This window comes from Thunnus thynnus, chromosome 6 (assembly GCF_963924715.1).
Source record: "Thunnus thynnus chromosome 6, fThuThy2.1, whole genome shotgun sequence".
NCBI lineage: Eukaryota > Metazoa > Chordata > Actinopteri > Scombriformes > Scombridae > Thunnus > Thunnus thynnus.
In genome coordinates, this window is record NC_089522.1 from 30,355,070 (window position 1) to 30,372,457 (window position 17,388).

A 17,388-nucleotide genomic window follows, 5' to 3' on the forward strand; every position below is an offset into this window, starting at 1 on the left:
CGTCATATTTAAATGGCATACAAGCTCGTCTGTCAATGTCTTCTGACACGCCCCATATGACTTTTCCAAACACAACTCAAATGAATATTTTCTGATCTGCCAACTACAACCTTAAGACATAGTGAATTTTAGGCCACTAAAAGTACTTGTTCAGGAAAGATCGTTGTCATGGTTAAAAGCAACCAAAGTTAACTGTTGGAAAGAGACTTGACTGGGGTCATAGGACTAAAATTCCCCAGCACACTGTAACCCCATCCACCCAAGATGGTTTTTACTAGCCACCAACATATAAGACTAAGTGTTTAAAAAATAATTATGAAAAAATAAAGAAGTCCATAAAAAATAAATCTTCTTACATTATGGTCTAACTGTTGCTTCTCTACACTGCCAGGTCTCTTTGGTGGAGAATCCCTTTTAGTAGCAGTTTCACACATAGTTTCCAGTAAATTACTTGGACAACCTTTCAAGCACCGCTAGTGATTTTCACACATGCAACTACATTCAGGAACATTTCCGTCCTGCACCTTTGCACACATGCCATTGCGATGCCAGAATACATGGGGCATGGGACAGTCCAGCAGATGACAGTCACGCAACACTTACGGATGCCAACCACCATAAAACACAACAGAAGACGAAGGAGATGGGAGCAAGGGCAGATGTACTTGGCAGAAGACATCTCTCATTATTTTCAGGAACATGGTGGACGAGGAGCTGTTTTTGTCAGGTGTCCAGCTTGAAAAAAGGAGCTGGTTTGCAAACAAGAGAACTTGTATTCACCTGCGAAAGCATTGGCAAGGCAACCGTAAACAAGTCGCGAATTCAAATACATCATCGGTGGAGTCTTGTTATTGGTTCACTCACTCTACGTGAAAGTGTCTTTAGTCAGATAGACGTAACCCTTTACATGCTTGTCCCTGTGATGTCACTGCTTTCATTCACAACACAGCCATACCAGCATTTGCCCTGAAATGTTACTAGGTCTTGAGGTGGCAAATTGGCGGTACAGATTTCCCCAAATATCGATCCCTGCTCCCATTCATACCTGACCACATACAGGAACTAATCCTGAACATTTAATGGATAGACTGTATGTGTGAAAGGGGCTTAATTGTGGTGTATTTCATTGTGTGCCTAAAAACAGCCACATTTTAAGCTATTTAGTCTAAAAAATAAAATAAAAAGATCAGAATCTTCCCTAAAGACCCAACCTGTGAATAATTGTAAAATGGAAACTCCTTTTGATGTTATATAATAAGAGCTGAAACTATTTGCATTAATTAGATAACTGACAGAAAATTAATTGACACGATTTTGATAATCAAATAATTGTTTAAGTATTTTTTAAACAATTTAATAGTTTCTGCTTCTCAAATGCAAATACTTTCCAGTCTTCTGTGACAACAAATTGAATATTCTTGGGCTTTGGACTTTGGTTGTACATAACATACACTTTGAAAACATAACCTTGGGGCTCTGAGCATGTTTCACTATTCTCTGTGCTAAAAAATGTATGTATGTAAGAAAATAATAAGCAGGTAAACCAAGGACAATACTTCACTGTCCTCGCTCAGCTAGAGTTCTGGGCTTTGTTCAGCATTTATTCATGGGGGAGAAGGGGAGTGTGTAGGATCTAATGACGATGATTAGTAAGTTCATACATTCAGAAACATGCCTTTTTAATATCTCTCTCATTGTGTCTCACAGCACAAACAGTAGCCTTCAGCCTCTGACTGTTCTCACAAAGGGTTGAAAGTTCAACAAATTGGAACGTCGGTACACAATGAAACAGGGAAAAAACACTGTGTACACAATTATTTTCAGTTTTTCCACCATAGTTCTAACTGTAGACTTGTTGTGCCAGTATAACATCACACTACTTCCACTTTTGTTACACAGTAAAGGTCCATTTCCACATTTTAACAAATGATCAGCACTGTTGTTTTACCTGGTGAAGACAGTCTCAGTTTTATCTACGCTGTATCCGTCCTTAAGAAAGTCTGTTGGTCTCTCAGCGTCTCATCCATCTCATCATTCATCCTCTCCAACACAATCCTGTTGCAGTTTCCCTGTAAGGCTGTGAATCACCTCTTCACCCTCATGATGGAATGTATGCGGCTGAGAAGCCTCGCTCTTCTCCATTCATCACCTCTGCATCCTCTCACATCTTTATCTTCCTTGTTTTGTCCTTCCCTCCTCCTTCTTTCCCTTGATGTTTCCCACCCCTCCCTCTGCCTCTTGTCAACTCAAATTTACTCTCTGTCGCTTCCTCTGCTTCTCTCTATGTCTCTCTCCACTTCTTGCTTCATTTCTTCTCCTACTCTTTAACCTTTTTCCTCACTTACTGTTTCTTTCTATACACAGACTCCAGAATCAGAAAACAACAAATTGACTTTGAGTGTTTTGTTTTCCTGCTTTGTAAATGGACTGCATTAATAAAGCGTTTTTCTACCTTTCTTAACAGACCAAGTACTTTACAATTTTCCTCCTATTTACCCATTCACACTTCGCAGGGATTCATGATGATAACAGCCCTGCATTAAAACCTCAGTTTACCCTCCAATCTCAGTGTTTTATCCTCCTGTTTCCCTCCAATTATTTTCTATCTCATCCCTCGTTATGTCTGTTTCTCAACTTCTATCTGTTCTTTCTAATCCTACTCACCCTCGCCTTCCTCCTTTGATTTTCTTCTTTTACTTCAAAGGGAACCCGGACTCACAGCTTTGCGTACAAATAACACAACTTTACAATTTCAAACTGTGTGCAGTGTATACACCAAAGTCCGATTGTGCATGCAGGAGATCCGCCAATTTTGAACCTTTTCATGTGTCATTTAAATTTGTCTTAAAACAATAGTCAGGTGCCTAAATGAACATTAACACATGTTTTTCTTGTTTATAATCATTCCTTCTGTTCATACTGACCATTCGAAGATCCCCTACAAAATCCGCAGTCGTCCTTTGGTGAAAAAATCTATTTAAAGGTATAATATTGTGACCCCGGAAAAGTCAAGGAGGACGGAGGACACCAAGGCACATTGTATGGATCACAGACATAGCAAGAATCACATGCCATCACTTCTTGTATATAGACTTCCTGCCAGGACTTCCTGTCAGGTAACCCACACCTGGAGCCTAGAGCTCCCTCTAGATAACACCAGAAGTCTCAGGATACTACAAAAGGTTTATCCAAAGTTAAAATGAGGTTTCAGCCATCCGAGTTAGTCAAATAAAGCGGATATCTTTCATATTTTGACAGGCAGTGTTTTCCTTTTCAGAAGGAGAAGGAGGACTGAGGATTTTGTCCTCCATCACTTCCATTGTAAGTGCATTATGAAGGGATCTTCTAATGGTCAGTATGAACAGGAGGAATGATTACAGCAAAAAAATCATGTGTCAATGTTCATTTTGGCTCCTGATGATTGTTTTAGGACACTTGGAAAAAATATAAACCTATCCTTTACCTGCTCACTCCCATTCTCCTCCTTTCTCAATCATTCCCCCATTGCTATCATTTTGTCTCCCCCTTCAATTCTTCTATTGTTCTTCCTAATTCTCCATGTTTTTATCCTGCATTTCCTCCACCTGAATTCATCTTTCCTTTATATCCAATAATTGGGAAATTCCAAAAACTGTCTCAGCGTTGAGGCATTATTACTTTGTCGAGAGAAACTTTTCAACCTCCCTTGCTGCTACTTCAGCACTTTAACATGCCTCCTACACTTGCAGATTTACAGTCTTCAATACATTTCAGAATAGTCTGAGAAACTTTACAGCTTTTTTTATGAATACTTTGAGAAAACAGCTGAGTCATGCAAACGCTCACTAATAAAATCCATGTTTCATTCAATTCATAAAATATTTCTCATTCAAAGAGGCATTTCTTCTCATTTCTTCCCTTTTCTCTCTCTGCCCACCACCTCCACCCCCCACCCACCAACACTCCACACCAACAAGTACCCAATTAAAGAGCTCGACCCTTCACTCATCAGTCCTCTCATACTCCTATTCCACCCTCTCTTCTTTTTTCCCCCTCCATCGCCTTGTATATCCTTACCCACCTCTGTTCCACCTCTTCAGTTCACCTTCCGCCACTTCTCCCACTTGTCTCAACCCTCCTCCTCCTCCTCTTGCCCTCCTTCATCAACAATTCAATTACCCAACATACTGCATAGGTACATTCATCTCCCTCTTCTTTCTCTTTCTTCTACCCGTCTACAAGCCTTTTCTTCTGATCTAATTGATGACATTAACATTTGAATAAGGGTTTGTTTTGATACAATGTATTAAATGACTGTGTACTGTGAGAGGTGGTGCTCATATTGATGAACCTACAGAGCATTATCAGCGACTCTGCAGCTCCCCTTTGGCTTATTTATGGAGCTTTATAGTGAATTTCAGCTCAATGTTAAGCTGTCCGGCTACAACTTTACTGTTTTGGTTCACTCTCAGTGCTCTCATAGTGTCGTTGTTGCTGTAGCAGGCAGCTGTTTTCAGAGAGAAAAAGCTCTAAAAACCCACTTAACGCTACCTGCTCAGCACCAAAAGGCAGACAGACACATCAGCTAGCTGGTGAACAAAGTGGGGCATTTAGCAGCTTAAGATCCAGATATTTCCCTCAGGAGTTGGTAGAGAGCAAAAACAGAGCTAAATGAGAGTGAATATTGGACTTACATTCACCAGGTGGACAGAAACACGACTCCAAATGAATAATAATGTTACTCCTTAACTGCTGGATGTGTAAATAAGCAACTGTTCAACATACCAACTTGAAAGGTGATGTTATTTCAGTGTTGTTTTCACTACTAGTTTCCGCAGCCCTCAAGTGGCCAAAAGATCAGCTAATGCCAGCCCGTCCTCAAAAGAAAAACGACAGTAGTAGTAGTAAGTAGTAGTTATGAACTGAAGAAGTGATGCAGTTCAGATGACGTATATATGGTGACAAATGTCCATATTAAGGGGAGGCGGGTTGGGTGGATGGCTAGATAGATAGATGGCAAAAAGTGGACTTAGCTGCAGGAGACTGATGTTTGCCTCCAGTTTCCAACCACGACTATCATGTTCCCAACCGTGAGTCGGGACAGTTTGTTAAAAACTGTAACTACAATTGTCATGGCGTTTACTGTTGCCATGATGACAAAGGAGTAACTTTAACCCACATCATGTTTCAAGTGATCATTTTAACCCAAACTATGATCTTTCCCAAACCCTAACCAAGTGGTTTTTGTGCCTAAACCTAACAAGACCTTATCCACAGCATTGTCACACCATAATCCATAATTATTTTTTTGCAGTGATTTGTAATGGTTTTGGAAAGCACTGATAGAGGCGGTATATTAGAAAACGCTCCTATGGGTCGTTCTGGAGTGCTGGTACAATCAACCTATGTGGTCGTTTAATTATGAGGATGTGTTGGCTAATGCGGGTTTAAGAAGAGCTGTGGTGATAATATAGCCTGATCGCTCAGAACATTTCTCATTTTGTTGAAATAGAGTCTTTAAAATAAATGAAAAGGACACGGTATAGCTTAAAAAATCAGACAGACAACTTAAATTGCACAATGCACAAAAGGTTCAATGAATCTATGAAGCGTTAGTCTAATATCACTTTTCTGGATAAAAATCTTTTAGTTGAGAGAAAAAGGGGCATTTTTCATTTACCCATTATTAAAGATCAAAAAGGAAGCTTCAGCTTTCAGTTTTTCCTCTTCCAGACATTTTTGTCTTTGTAGTGCCCCTTTTTCTTCTCCATATACATATATATTTTTTCTTCTTCTTCTTTTTCTTTTTGTCAACAGTAAAAGACATGTTGCAGGTTAGGCCACTCCGCAGACTCATCTCCCTCTTTAGCTTGCCTGCTTACACCAACAAGTACCCAATTAAGCCGATGGCCACAAATGCACTCGTCTGTGTCTCTCTACTCCCTCCTCTCAGTTCGGCTCTTGGCTCCAGTCCTTCAAGACCTTTTCCTCTTATTAACCTTGTTGTCTTTCTGCTCCTCCTTTGCTTTCCTTTTTTTTTAACCTCATGCTTCTCATTTCAGTCCTCTCTATGTGTCCTCCAGGATGAAACTGCAGGCGGACTGCGATTTGATTTGTTTGCTTGTCTGCCTGTTAATGACACACAGCCACACAAACACCACTGATGGGATTTTAATGAATTCCAATATTTTTAAAATTAGATTTGCTGAGGGTGTTAGGCAACGTCACCAAGAGCGGCTGAGAAGTTTAGTGACACGTAGCATATTTAATTTTCAAGTCAACATTATATTTTCAAAAAAACAGAAAGATAATCAATACAACAAGATGAATTATATGATTTTTTTTTCTTCCTAGAATTTATGCAGGAATTCTGAGCATCACTTTTCTGATCAACAACTCTTCTAACCCAAACAACATTCATATGACCATTACAAAAATGATTAATTTGAGAACTTTCTGATCTGCCACCATTATGCTAAAGGTTTGGTGAAGGCAACTAAAACTACTATACCAGGAAAAGCTTGTGTTCAAGCAGTGTTGACTGTAGAAAACAGGATGTGAATGGTGACCTCATGTTTCAGAGTCACTCACTGACTTTACATCAGTCAGTAAAGTCAGTACATCTTGTACCTTGTAAAAGTAGCGAATAAGTTGATAAGCAATCAACATTTTGTGAAACACTTGATAAATTTTAAAACCTGTTATACATTATGCATGAAAAAATGTGACATACAGTATGTGTTTGTAAGTAAACTTGGTCCACTTACTCACCACCATATGACACAGAACGTTCCCGTCTTGACTGTATGTACAGACAGAATGTGAGGTACATTTTAGAGGCAGCATGATTTCTTGACTGGTCAATGGAAACACGTAAGTGAGTATTAATTCCCTCAGGATGGTACAAACTGAGGAAGAAAAGCAACTGCAGTAGTTAAAAATATTTGAACTTGAGGGAAATTGTTCGCCCTCTGAATATACTTCATAAACGTACCGAGACGAAAGGAAAAAGGAGAGAGACTACAGGGAAATGAGAAAAGAAATAGAGTTCCTGGTAAGTTCAGTCAGAGGCTGAGCTGAGCACGTACGTCCAACACTGTCTCCTAGAAATTATGTTGCAACTAAATTGCAACAGCAAATTTGTTTTGGTAGGAACATAATATTGGCGGAATGATATTTTCTCTAAACAAAATGAGAAAATGTTGTTAATTGATATATTTGGCAAGTTGCAAAAACCGTATAAGTGGAATGTTCACAGTAAACTTAGCTCTTATTTTTTCCCCACCAAAATATCCAATCTCACAGTACAATACACACAAGTAGAAACTACAGCAATATTAAACTTTTTATGGTCCTTACGGTACTTTGACTGCAACTCGCAACAGAATGGAGCATATATTGTAAACTCTGCCAAAAACATGTGCCAACTAAAATGGGAAATACCATGAAGTTATTTCATCACCTGAAACATTGTCACCCGATACCGCACGCAGAGTGCAAGTATTTACAGTCACAACCACCAGCAAACCTGTCTCCTGGAACGATCAAGGAGCTGCTCAGAGAAAAGCTGCAGCAACAAACTGTGCTATTTGTGTTTTCTAGTGTTACACCATACGATAAAAAAGCAAAAAGACACACAGATATATCACATGCTGTTGCTTTTTTTCTTGCAAAAGGCCTTATTAAAGATGCTTATGAAAGTGATGGACCCAAAAACCAAAGAAAAGCAAAGAGTGTGTTCTGAAATTACATTTTTGGAAACCGAGTGTGTGTAAGTGTACTTTTTAGTGTCCTGTAATGCTTGAAGGTTGTTGCACAACCAAGAGTTTATATTGAGAATATTTAAATTTATTTTTGTATAATTATTAGAATTCATTTTCTGTTTGAAGTCCATACAATTCTTGGTCATTTTTCACATTTTGAATCCACAATAAGTGGAAGTGTATAAGGAAATCCTAACAGAAATTTAAGTTTAAGGGAACTTTGAAGTTCAAAAATATGAACTGATTCATATCGTGATATATATCGATATTGACTGATATGAAAAAAAACTATAACTATGAACATAATCCAGGCAGCGATTACGTTTGTTAGCAATTTGAAAACAGTTTAGTGGTATATGAACGTAATTTCTAGGAGACAGAGTTGCTATGTCTGTACATTGGATGTTTTGGGATGAATCAACATGGACTGCTCAAATGGTTCAGCGGTAAAATTTGCATGAATGATGTGAGGCAAAAATTTGTTTCCCTTCCTATGTGAACAAAACTTGTGAAATCCTAAAAGCGCTCAGAATCCTAGAAAATTTCTAACATTTACACTTTCATGGCAACAGAGCAAACGTCATCTGCTGATGAGAAATGTGTAATATTCAGAGCAAGTGAGTAAGTAGACCTTGAGTAAGAAATTGTATTGTCAACAAGATGTTCATCATTTGTTGTTAACAACATAATGATTCAGACTTAATAATTTACTGTAGGCAACTTGCTGATGCTCTTATTTGTAATTATTTTTAGGTTCAACCCCATAAAGGACATTTTCATTTTTGTTTCGCTGACATCACAACTCTGACATTTCACTCATAAAAACTGCATAAATCACCACCGTATATCCACACTGATTTCCTCCATTCATTCCCCATCAAACCCCATACATACTGACCCAAACTGTAATATAAAGGCGCTCCCTTTCAGAAATCATCCTGGCTTCCATTGTTAAAAATCAAATGAAAGTCTAAAATCCTGGTGGTAAAAGGCTCGATCAGGGGTAGAAGTGGTGCCATGTTCGAGCTGGGCAGAGCAGAAATTAGCCGTGATGATGGTAAATGGTCTGGCTCTGTTTCGCCATCTGAGGCCCTCATTAAGGGAAATGGCTTGCAGAGGCCCAGAGCAGAGATGATTGCACACACTGTTAACCCCACCAAGACAGTGTGTGTCCTATGTGTGTGTGTGTGCTTGTCTGTGACGAATCTACCCCCCATCCAACTATTGCCAGTGTGAAGAAATGATATGTCTCTGCCAAACCACATGTTGCTCTGTCATATACACAAGTGAAACACTTTTTGTTTTGGTTTTTGCCAGAAGCTGTCATCTTCTTGTTTTGTGCCATGTAATCTGTTCTGAAACAAACTAATTGATTTCCCCATACACAAAAAAAAATCTGTCAAAAACAAGATGCTGAAGGACTTCTAGATCTTTGAAGTCAGTGCTTAAAAATAACCAAAAAACAATCCTACATTTGCACTGCACAGCATTATGCAGAGACACCGCATGATGCATATAACATGGATGACTTGCATGGATGAACTCTTTTCAGTCAGGCTCTCAGTCACACTACTCCCTCACCCACACGGATCAATGCTTTCACACTCACAGATCATTCAGTGGTTGCACTGATTAGGGATCAGATAAATGCTCCAGCAGCATGTTACACCCTCTGAATGACTGTATGGGCCCTATTTTAAAAATCTAAAGCACATGGTCTGAAGCACATGGCGCACATGCATTGAGGGTGTGTCCAAATCCACTTTTGCTATTTTAATGCCGGAAAAATGGTCGATGCACCAGGTGCATGGTTCAAAGGGTTTGTCCATAGTCTCCTAATTAATCATGGGTGTGTTTTCAGCGTAACATGTAATAAACCAATCAGAGTGTCATTTCCGATTCTCTTTAAGAGCCAGGTGCACTTGCAACATGGCGGATTGCTCTTGTGATTGCGCATTTGCCAGAAGGGACACTTCTCTGCAGAGGAAACGGAACTGTTCATGCACAAAGTAAAGCGCACAATCCATAACGAGCACACTGGCCCCTGCTGCTTCTGGACCCTCCCGTGGGCCCAGACCACCAGTTTAAGATCCTGTTCATTAATTTGTTGTGAATGTATTTTTGTTTGGTTTTTGAAAAGGTTTTTTTTTTTTTTTTTTTTATTGCAGCTTTCTTCAGTTTCTTTAAAATAAAATCGTTTTGTTCAGTCATGGAGTAACAGGTCAAATCATTGGGGTTTTAATTGCTGAAAGTATGAAAACCTGATCACTGTACTCTCAGAAACGTTAAAGAAAATATGTTAAATATTGTTCAAAAATTAAATCATTAATTTTAATCATGTAAAGAATCATCAACACAGTTATCAGGACTTGTTGAGCTCTCCAAGGTGCTGATCCTGCTGCTGGCAACAGATAGAAGCTGTCCAGATTTATTCCCTTCTTTAGTTTAATCATTGTTGTCACCTCATTTATTTCCTCATATGTTCCTCATGTCATCATGTATTGATGCAGCAGGACAGTCAATCTGTGTCTGATCCGTTGTTGTCTGTCTGTTTAAATACCTCCATGTATTGCCATTATATGACCAAATAATTTTTAAATAAGTTTTATCTGTCATCACTGCGAATATTCTTTCACATTGTAATCCTTCTACTTGTAATCTTTTGCATGTTTGTGCGCTGCTGTGCGTCCTGTGTGTGTAACAAAGCAGAGTTACGCATGTTGTGTAGGAGCAACGTGTCTCTTAAAAATAAGTCTTTATTTAGTTAAACAAAGGACTGAAGATAGTCGTTACTCTGCTGGACTGAAAATAGTTTAAGGGTTTTTGTTTTTGTTGGTCAATAGCGCAATCGCTCTCTTCTGCCTCAAGACAGCAATGCAACACACCTATGGGCGCTCTGATGGGTGCAAGTGCATTTGCTATTTAAACAACGTGGGCGCTGGAAGGGAAAATGACAACTGCATCAGTCTTAAAATAACAAAGACACTTGTGCTGCGCTTGGCGCCACTTTGCGCCGGGCGTAAGCTAGGGCCCTATATGTTGATATTGCTGGAACTGCTTTCTGACTGAGAACGACTCCTCACATTGATTTCAGTGTAATTTCTGGGTCACCTTAACTGCCATTATCACAGGTGTAGAGATGCTGTAGAGGTTACTCCCCACTGACCACTGATGTAGTTGCACTCAGGAGGAGTAAAGAGAATCTTTTTTTTACTCTTTTTTACAATCTGGCTAAAGCTGCTTGATTGCATTTAACATAGATTTATTCCTGTTTGTCCTGTGAGGTTTCATGTCGCCAATCCTCGTAGTGCCAAACTACTTCCGTCCTGATTCATTTATTTTCTGTCATGTTCACTAATAGGGACCTTCTACCCAATGGACCTTAGTAGGTATAAATATGATAACCAAATCTTAAAGCGATAACACTGAGGAACTAGAGTTGCATCACCTATAATGATCTATTTATAGGTCTATATTTATATTCTGGGGCTCTACTGGAATATATTTGCATGATTTACAGTTCAAAAAACTCATACTGGTCCTTTATGCAGCCCCTCAGTTCAGCCTCTGTCTGAAAGGCTCCTGTCTCTTTAAGGCCCCTCTTCCCAATGAGCCCACTCTGTTCTGATTGGCCAGCTTCCGGAAACTACATAAACCAACAGTAGTAGAAGGATTTTATTTCTTTTTCTCGTTCTTTACTCAAAATGGAAACTTGTCAAATACATCCGTACACATTTGAACCCCAACGTGAACAGCCTGTGGAACAACCTTAGTGACAAGGGTTGTGGGTATTCGCGAACAATCTGACATCATCCAAGGAGCATTTAGCAATTTTCTGTATTTTGAAAAAAGCCAGTTGTCAGAGTAGGATGAGTAGGCAAAGTGTGAAATTCAAGCAGATAATTGACTAGTCTCTCCAAGTTGAAAAGAAAATAAAAACGGCATGAGTATCAGAGAAGTGTCTTCACAGTTGGACTAAGGGTGCTTTGCATTAAAAACACCAACTGTTCATTTGTTCAGTTCTGCTATGGATCTCTAGGAAAAAGTCACTATCTGGTGTATCCATGGCTAACGAGACAAGTTTCATTATTTCTATTCCTCCTCTGTCCTCACATGTTTCTTTTGTATTCAGAAGTTTTCTACCATTAGATACGATGTAAATACATAAACAGTTTAAAGTCAAAGGTCAACACAAATGTATAAAAAGCCCCTTTTTTTCCCTTCAGATGTCTATGGCCCAGCACAGGTTCATGAAGTTCACAGTGCTCATTAACACTTCCAACCCCAGTTAAATAAAAGATGGCAGACAGACCCAAAGAAAGAAAAAAGAGAGAACTGCAGAGATGGAAAATGAAGATGACAACCAAGATCAAAGAATGAAAATGGATAATGAGGGACTTCCATCTGATCTCTCATTCATTCTTTCTTTATTCTTCTGACCACTCCAATACACAGCTCCACTGATCAGGTTTTAAAAGGAAATAAGCTGCATATTTCAATTTTCATGTCATACAGAGAGAGAGAAGGCAAGAAATAAACATGTTTGCTTTGGTTTAGGACAATAATTGTGTGGTTTAAAGCATCAGTACAATATAGCAGGTACAATATTTGGCATAAACTCAGCTTTTTCCTGAAAAAACAAAAGAAAAAAAAACACCAATTTTATCATTTGTGAGGTTTTGTTGACATTCCAGGCATATATTTCTTACAATAAATTATGCTGACATAGAAGCCAGCCATTATGTTTCCTCTTATACTATTTAACAAAATAAATATGTAAATATATTTTTAGGATACAGATGCAGTCATACACTCCCTCACTCTTTCACTGACTCACAGACACATTAACACTTCAACACCTGAAATTTTCAGTAATGTATTTTGGATATTCATTTCCTGTGATCGTAATATAGTAAAAGCTACACCTTGCAGCCCCAGCTGTGTTGGATTCAGCGCACATATGTACGTCTAAATTAAAACAAGATGTGACGTTTGTTTTTGGAACAGTCTAAAAATTCATTGCTTGAGAAAATCCTGCTGTAAAATTCAAGCTCTTATACTGGCTGACTGTGAACCACTTAAGTAAAATCTACACTTGAAAAAATGGTTTGTTAAAATCCACTTCAACACACATTAGATAATGACTCTGATCTCATTATATAACACTGTTAAACCAGCCCGAGATAGAGAGAAACATATGGTGAGAGAGGAGAGGTTGAGAGAGAATCAGGAATAGAATCAAAGAATGAAGGAAAGAAAAATTGATAGAGATTTAGTCAATTTTGGCAAATTACTCCTCCTTGCACTAAAGACATGTAGAAGAGAGATACTGAGCAAGAAGAAGAAGAAGGAAAAGGAAAGAGATTAATGAAATGATAAGAATAAATAGAAAGTGAACAGTTTGGCCTGTTAAAGCTAAGGACTCCACTTTCAATTCAATCAATTTACTTGATTTCATACAATATGTCCATACTCAAAATTAAATATCATGCACAAAAGAAAAAGGAGATGAGGAGGTAGAAGAGGAGAGGAAGAAGTCAAAAAGATAAAATAGTATATAAATTAAGACCATTACTGTACATCCCATCACTTCTGGCTCCTCATTAGTATCAGAGTTAAGGTCTTTGCAAATCAAGTCTGTTTTTTTCATCTGAAATTGTCGCATGTTAAAAAATAAATACGACGTCACGTTGTGTCAATCACGTTTACACACCACTCCGAAAGTTTCATCCGTCATTAAAGTTTTCGGAGCAGGTTCGATTTTCTGTGTTTTTTTGCATCTGTCAAAAGCCTTTACAGAGTTGTTTGACCACTCAGAGCCAAACGACACAGCCTCGAAACACTGATACTATCAGCTCTAGCAGAGAAGTTATACACAGACTGATCACAGGACAACTATTGACCATGATCTTGTCTGTATGTTGCAGCGTTTTAAGGCTGTGCCCTGAATATCTGCAGATCCAGTCGAAAGGCTGATCACCTGTGATCACCTGTGATCAGGTGTGTTTGTGCTGCCAGCCGCTGTTGACGATCAATTGGATCGTGGAAATTGGTGGTCTCCTCTTTACTGTGTGGTTATTTCTTTTTCACAACCACAAAATTATCCTCACTGCTTGACGACATTTTGCCTCGTATTGCGAATTTTCGCAACGAATATAGTAATAAAACGCATCGGACTCAGTGTGCAAGGTTTCTGTGCGTAACGATTTTTGTCGGATGATGGATTAAAAAAATGCATATGAAAAAAACCGACTTGGTGTGCAAAGACTATTATAGTTTGCAGATACCTTTAGAGGGGCAGGTACTCAAAGTTTAAAGGGGGCCACATGGAACAAGATTTTAACACAGCATACATCAACATAATATGCAGAATAACCTGTTGAATTATAGCAACCAATAATCTAATCGAATGTAATGTGAAATCCTACAGAAATCACACTCACTTATATTTTAGATCCAGCTCCAGCTCTCCCCTTATGTCATTGGTTTTAGTGGTATCACTTTAAAAAGTCTTTTTGGCAGGTGGTAGGAAGTCTTTTCAATGACACAGGTGTCATAGAATCTGCTGGTTTTCACATGGTGCCAGCACAGACGCTGACAGATTGTCTGTCACCTTCATTGCTCATTAGGTGGGTTTTTTTCTTCCTGCAATTGATGTCAAAGTCAATCTAATTTTGGAATCTTTAATCATCAAGTGGCAGTTAAGGTTAGACAGGGTGACCATTAACTGCCTGGTACTTTAAGGGAGAGCACAGATACAGTATGACAAAAGAGATTTTTCTTTACTTTGATTTAGAACTATCTTGCTTTGGGGAAAATACTTATCAGGGTCTCTGTAAATGCAAAAAAATGTCAGCATCAAAAGCAACTAAAACATGACTGACAGTTGAGAATGAACACTAGTAGGCTTGGAGTATCGCCATGTGTCCTGCTGCTTAGTGTTATCATATCATAAGCCTTCAGAAAAGTTACAGATTTCACACACAGCTTGACTTCAAACTAATCAAAAGAAAAAAAAAATGACTTTGAGATGGGTTACAGGACTTTTGATTCATTACCATGGAAATGAAGGAAGTCAAATGTAATATAATCATTGCCCAGCACCCTCACAGATTTGACTTGATGATGATGATGAACACATCACGGTATGAAGTCTGCAAGGGCTCAGTCCGTAAGTCTGGAGGGTGGACATATAGCTTCAGCCGTTGTTGCTGCTGTATGCAGTCATGTTTTTATCCAAATCAAAAGTAATGCAGTAATGCATCTTGACTACAAAGAGCACATCAGTCTGTGCATTGAAGATACAAATACAACATTATCTATTGAACCATAATTATCTATTTAACCATCTATATATATAAACTTTCAACTGCATTGTACCATACTATAGAAATATGCAGCATAAATCATATGTTTAAAGCTACACATAAACACAGTATAGTATAGTATAGCAAAGTGAGAGGTGCACTGACAAACCAATCCGCATCATATCTAAATTTACAATACAGATTGCAATAAATTAACTCTCTTTTTTTTTTCTCTCCAGGGTGCTTAGTCATGCTGCGGCAGTATCACAAGCACCTGTGCTAAAGGGAAGAAAGCAAACCACAAGAGCCAGAGTCACTATCCCTGATGACAGCCCCTTAAGAACAAACTATAACTGAGTCATCAAGATTCATTTGACAGGATGACAGTTTCACAACTGTTCTTAGGGTGGATTTTGGGTTTTGGCAGCCATCACCTCTGACTGCAGAATATTGTCACACAAACACAAACAGTCTTGAAGCTGTCCTGAACATCCAGTGCTTTGAAAAGAAGACATTAGTGTTCTTTTGAGTTTCATCTGAGCACTCGGTCTGTGTCCCAGAACCATTTTAGAAGTGACGAGGCTGTAATGTCACTTTGTGGTCGCAAAAAGCCTTCTACATCAGGTGAACTTTCAGGTAGGTGATGTGTTTTTAAGAGCTGAGCTTGTGGGCTTGAGTGCTCTCTGAGACAATACCGGGAAGGATGTGAGACTGAAAACAGAATGAACCTGCAGGCAAAAGCTTTTAAGTTTTTTTTTTTTAAGGGCAAAATCCACCTATGATTGTAGCGATGGAGGATTGTGCTCAAACTACAGCTCATTTTAGTAGCTTCTTTGATTTACCAACCAAAATAAAACGAATAATAATACAAGATTCATAGTCATGCTAATCAGTACACAATATCTGTACCACTAATATAATTTTTACTGACATAAAATCTGCATCTTTCATTTCAACCAAAGAAATATGCCAGTTTAAGAGCTGTTATTTCTGTAAGTTGACTAAAGAAAACCTGTACAACTGCATAGACCTCGTCCACAGTTGTCACCTTTTTTTCTGGTTTGGGTACAATAAGATCAAAATCCCATTATCAATCCCATCTACAAAATTAAGATGGTCTCAGTTGTTTTTCAACTGGTGGAAACAGCTGTCAGTGACCTCAGCAGGAGATCTATTTGAATCACTGAAGAAAGAGTGTGGGCCTGCGATTCACAGGTCTGGCTACTTCCAGCTACAGCTCTGATGACATATTTTTTGCAATATGTTAAGTGACAGTTAACCAGCATGTTCTGAAAAAAATATTAATTGAATGTCATGGGCCTGTGGACTCATGAATCTAAAAAAAAACAGTCCAACAATTAAGGAGAAACCTCTTTTTTATGTCTTAGCTTTTTAGTCCAGTTGAATCAGACCCTGGTTCATTGATTCGTTTGGGCAGGTTTTAACACAGCAGTCATACTCATACTTGTGCTGACCAAATCAATCCTACCAAGACCCTTTTGAACTCTGAAGCGGTTTGTTTGTGGTGGGAACGTGATCCAACATTGATCCGACCCAACTACTAGGCGTACTCTGCGAGGTTTGAGCTAAATTTGCTGATTTGTCACTGCTTTGGTAAAGGTTTGGCTAGGCACAAAAGCTAGGGAAAAGGTAAGATTGCAGTCATGATAAAAAATAAACCTACATTTACTATTGGTGGGAAACATCCACGTGCTTTTGACTCTGAATAAGACATGGGACAAGTGTCTTTTTCAGAATGTTGAATGAAGTGGGCCTTTTTTTTTTAAAGTTACCAATAAAGCAAATAATCAGATTATAACATGAGCTGTTGCATGTGTGCAAGTCATTGTGAGTGCTTAATGTATCCATATATTGTCTTGTTATATTATAATTTCATTCAGTTTTGTGTAGATATTTTGATACACCTGTTAATATGAACAGTGATGCCAGTAAAGAGCACTGAAATTAAAAAACGAATAGAGAAAGACAGATAGGAACACAAGGCAGAAAGAAGAGCTAGTGTGCATGTCCTGAAAATATGCAAATGAGAGTGTGTGTCTGTGAGAAGTCATGTGACAACCAGCTATATTTGGTGTCTGTTGGTGTCTCACACACACACACACACACACACACACACACACTCATGCAGACACCCTCTGTTCTCTGTACGAGGGATTGATTTGCAGTGCAAAAGTAAATGGCCTCATAATTCACCGTGGTCATTAGGAAGGAGGAAGGCACAGTCATTACCCTGTGTCTCACACACACACACACACACACACACACACACACACACACACACACACAGGCTGACTAGCACACACACAACAGGTACAGAC

At 38.7% G+C, this 17,388-nt stretch overlaps 1 protein-coding gene and 1 long non-coding RNA gene across 3 annotated transcripts in view; both read right to left on the bottom strand.

Moving 5' to 3' along the window:
• Nucleotides 1-17,388, bottom strand: part of oprl1 (opiate receptor-like 1) — a 104,515-nt gene that overhangs the window by 61,960 nt on the left and 25,167 nt on the right. The window lies entirely within an intron of this gene.
• Nucleotides 1,394-5,135, bottom strand: LOC137185405 (uncharacterized). Its single transcript, XR_010928855.1, has 3 exons — nucleotides 4,765-5,135; nucleotides 4,057-4,235; nucleotides 1,394-2,721 (listed from the first exon to the last, which is right to left on the bottom strand). It is a non-coding gene; the product is annotated as an uncharacterized lncRNA (long non-coding RNA).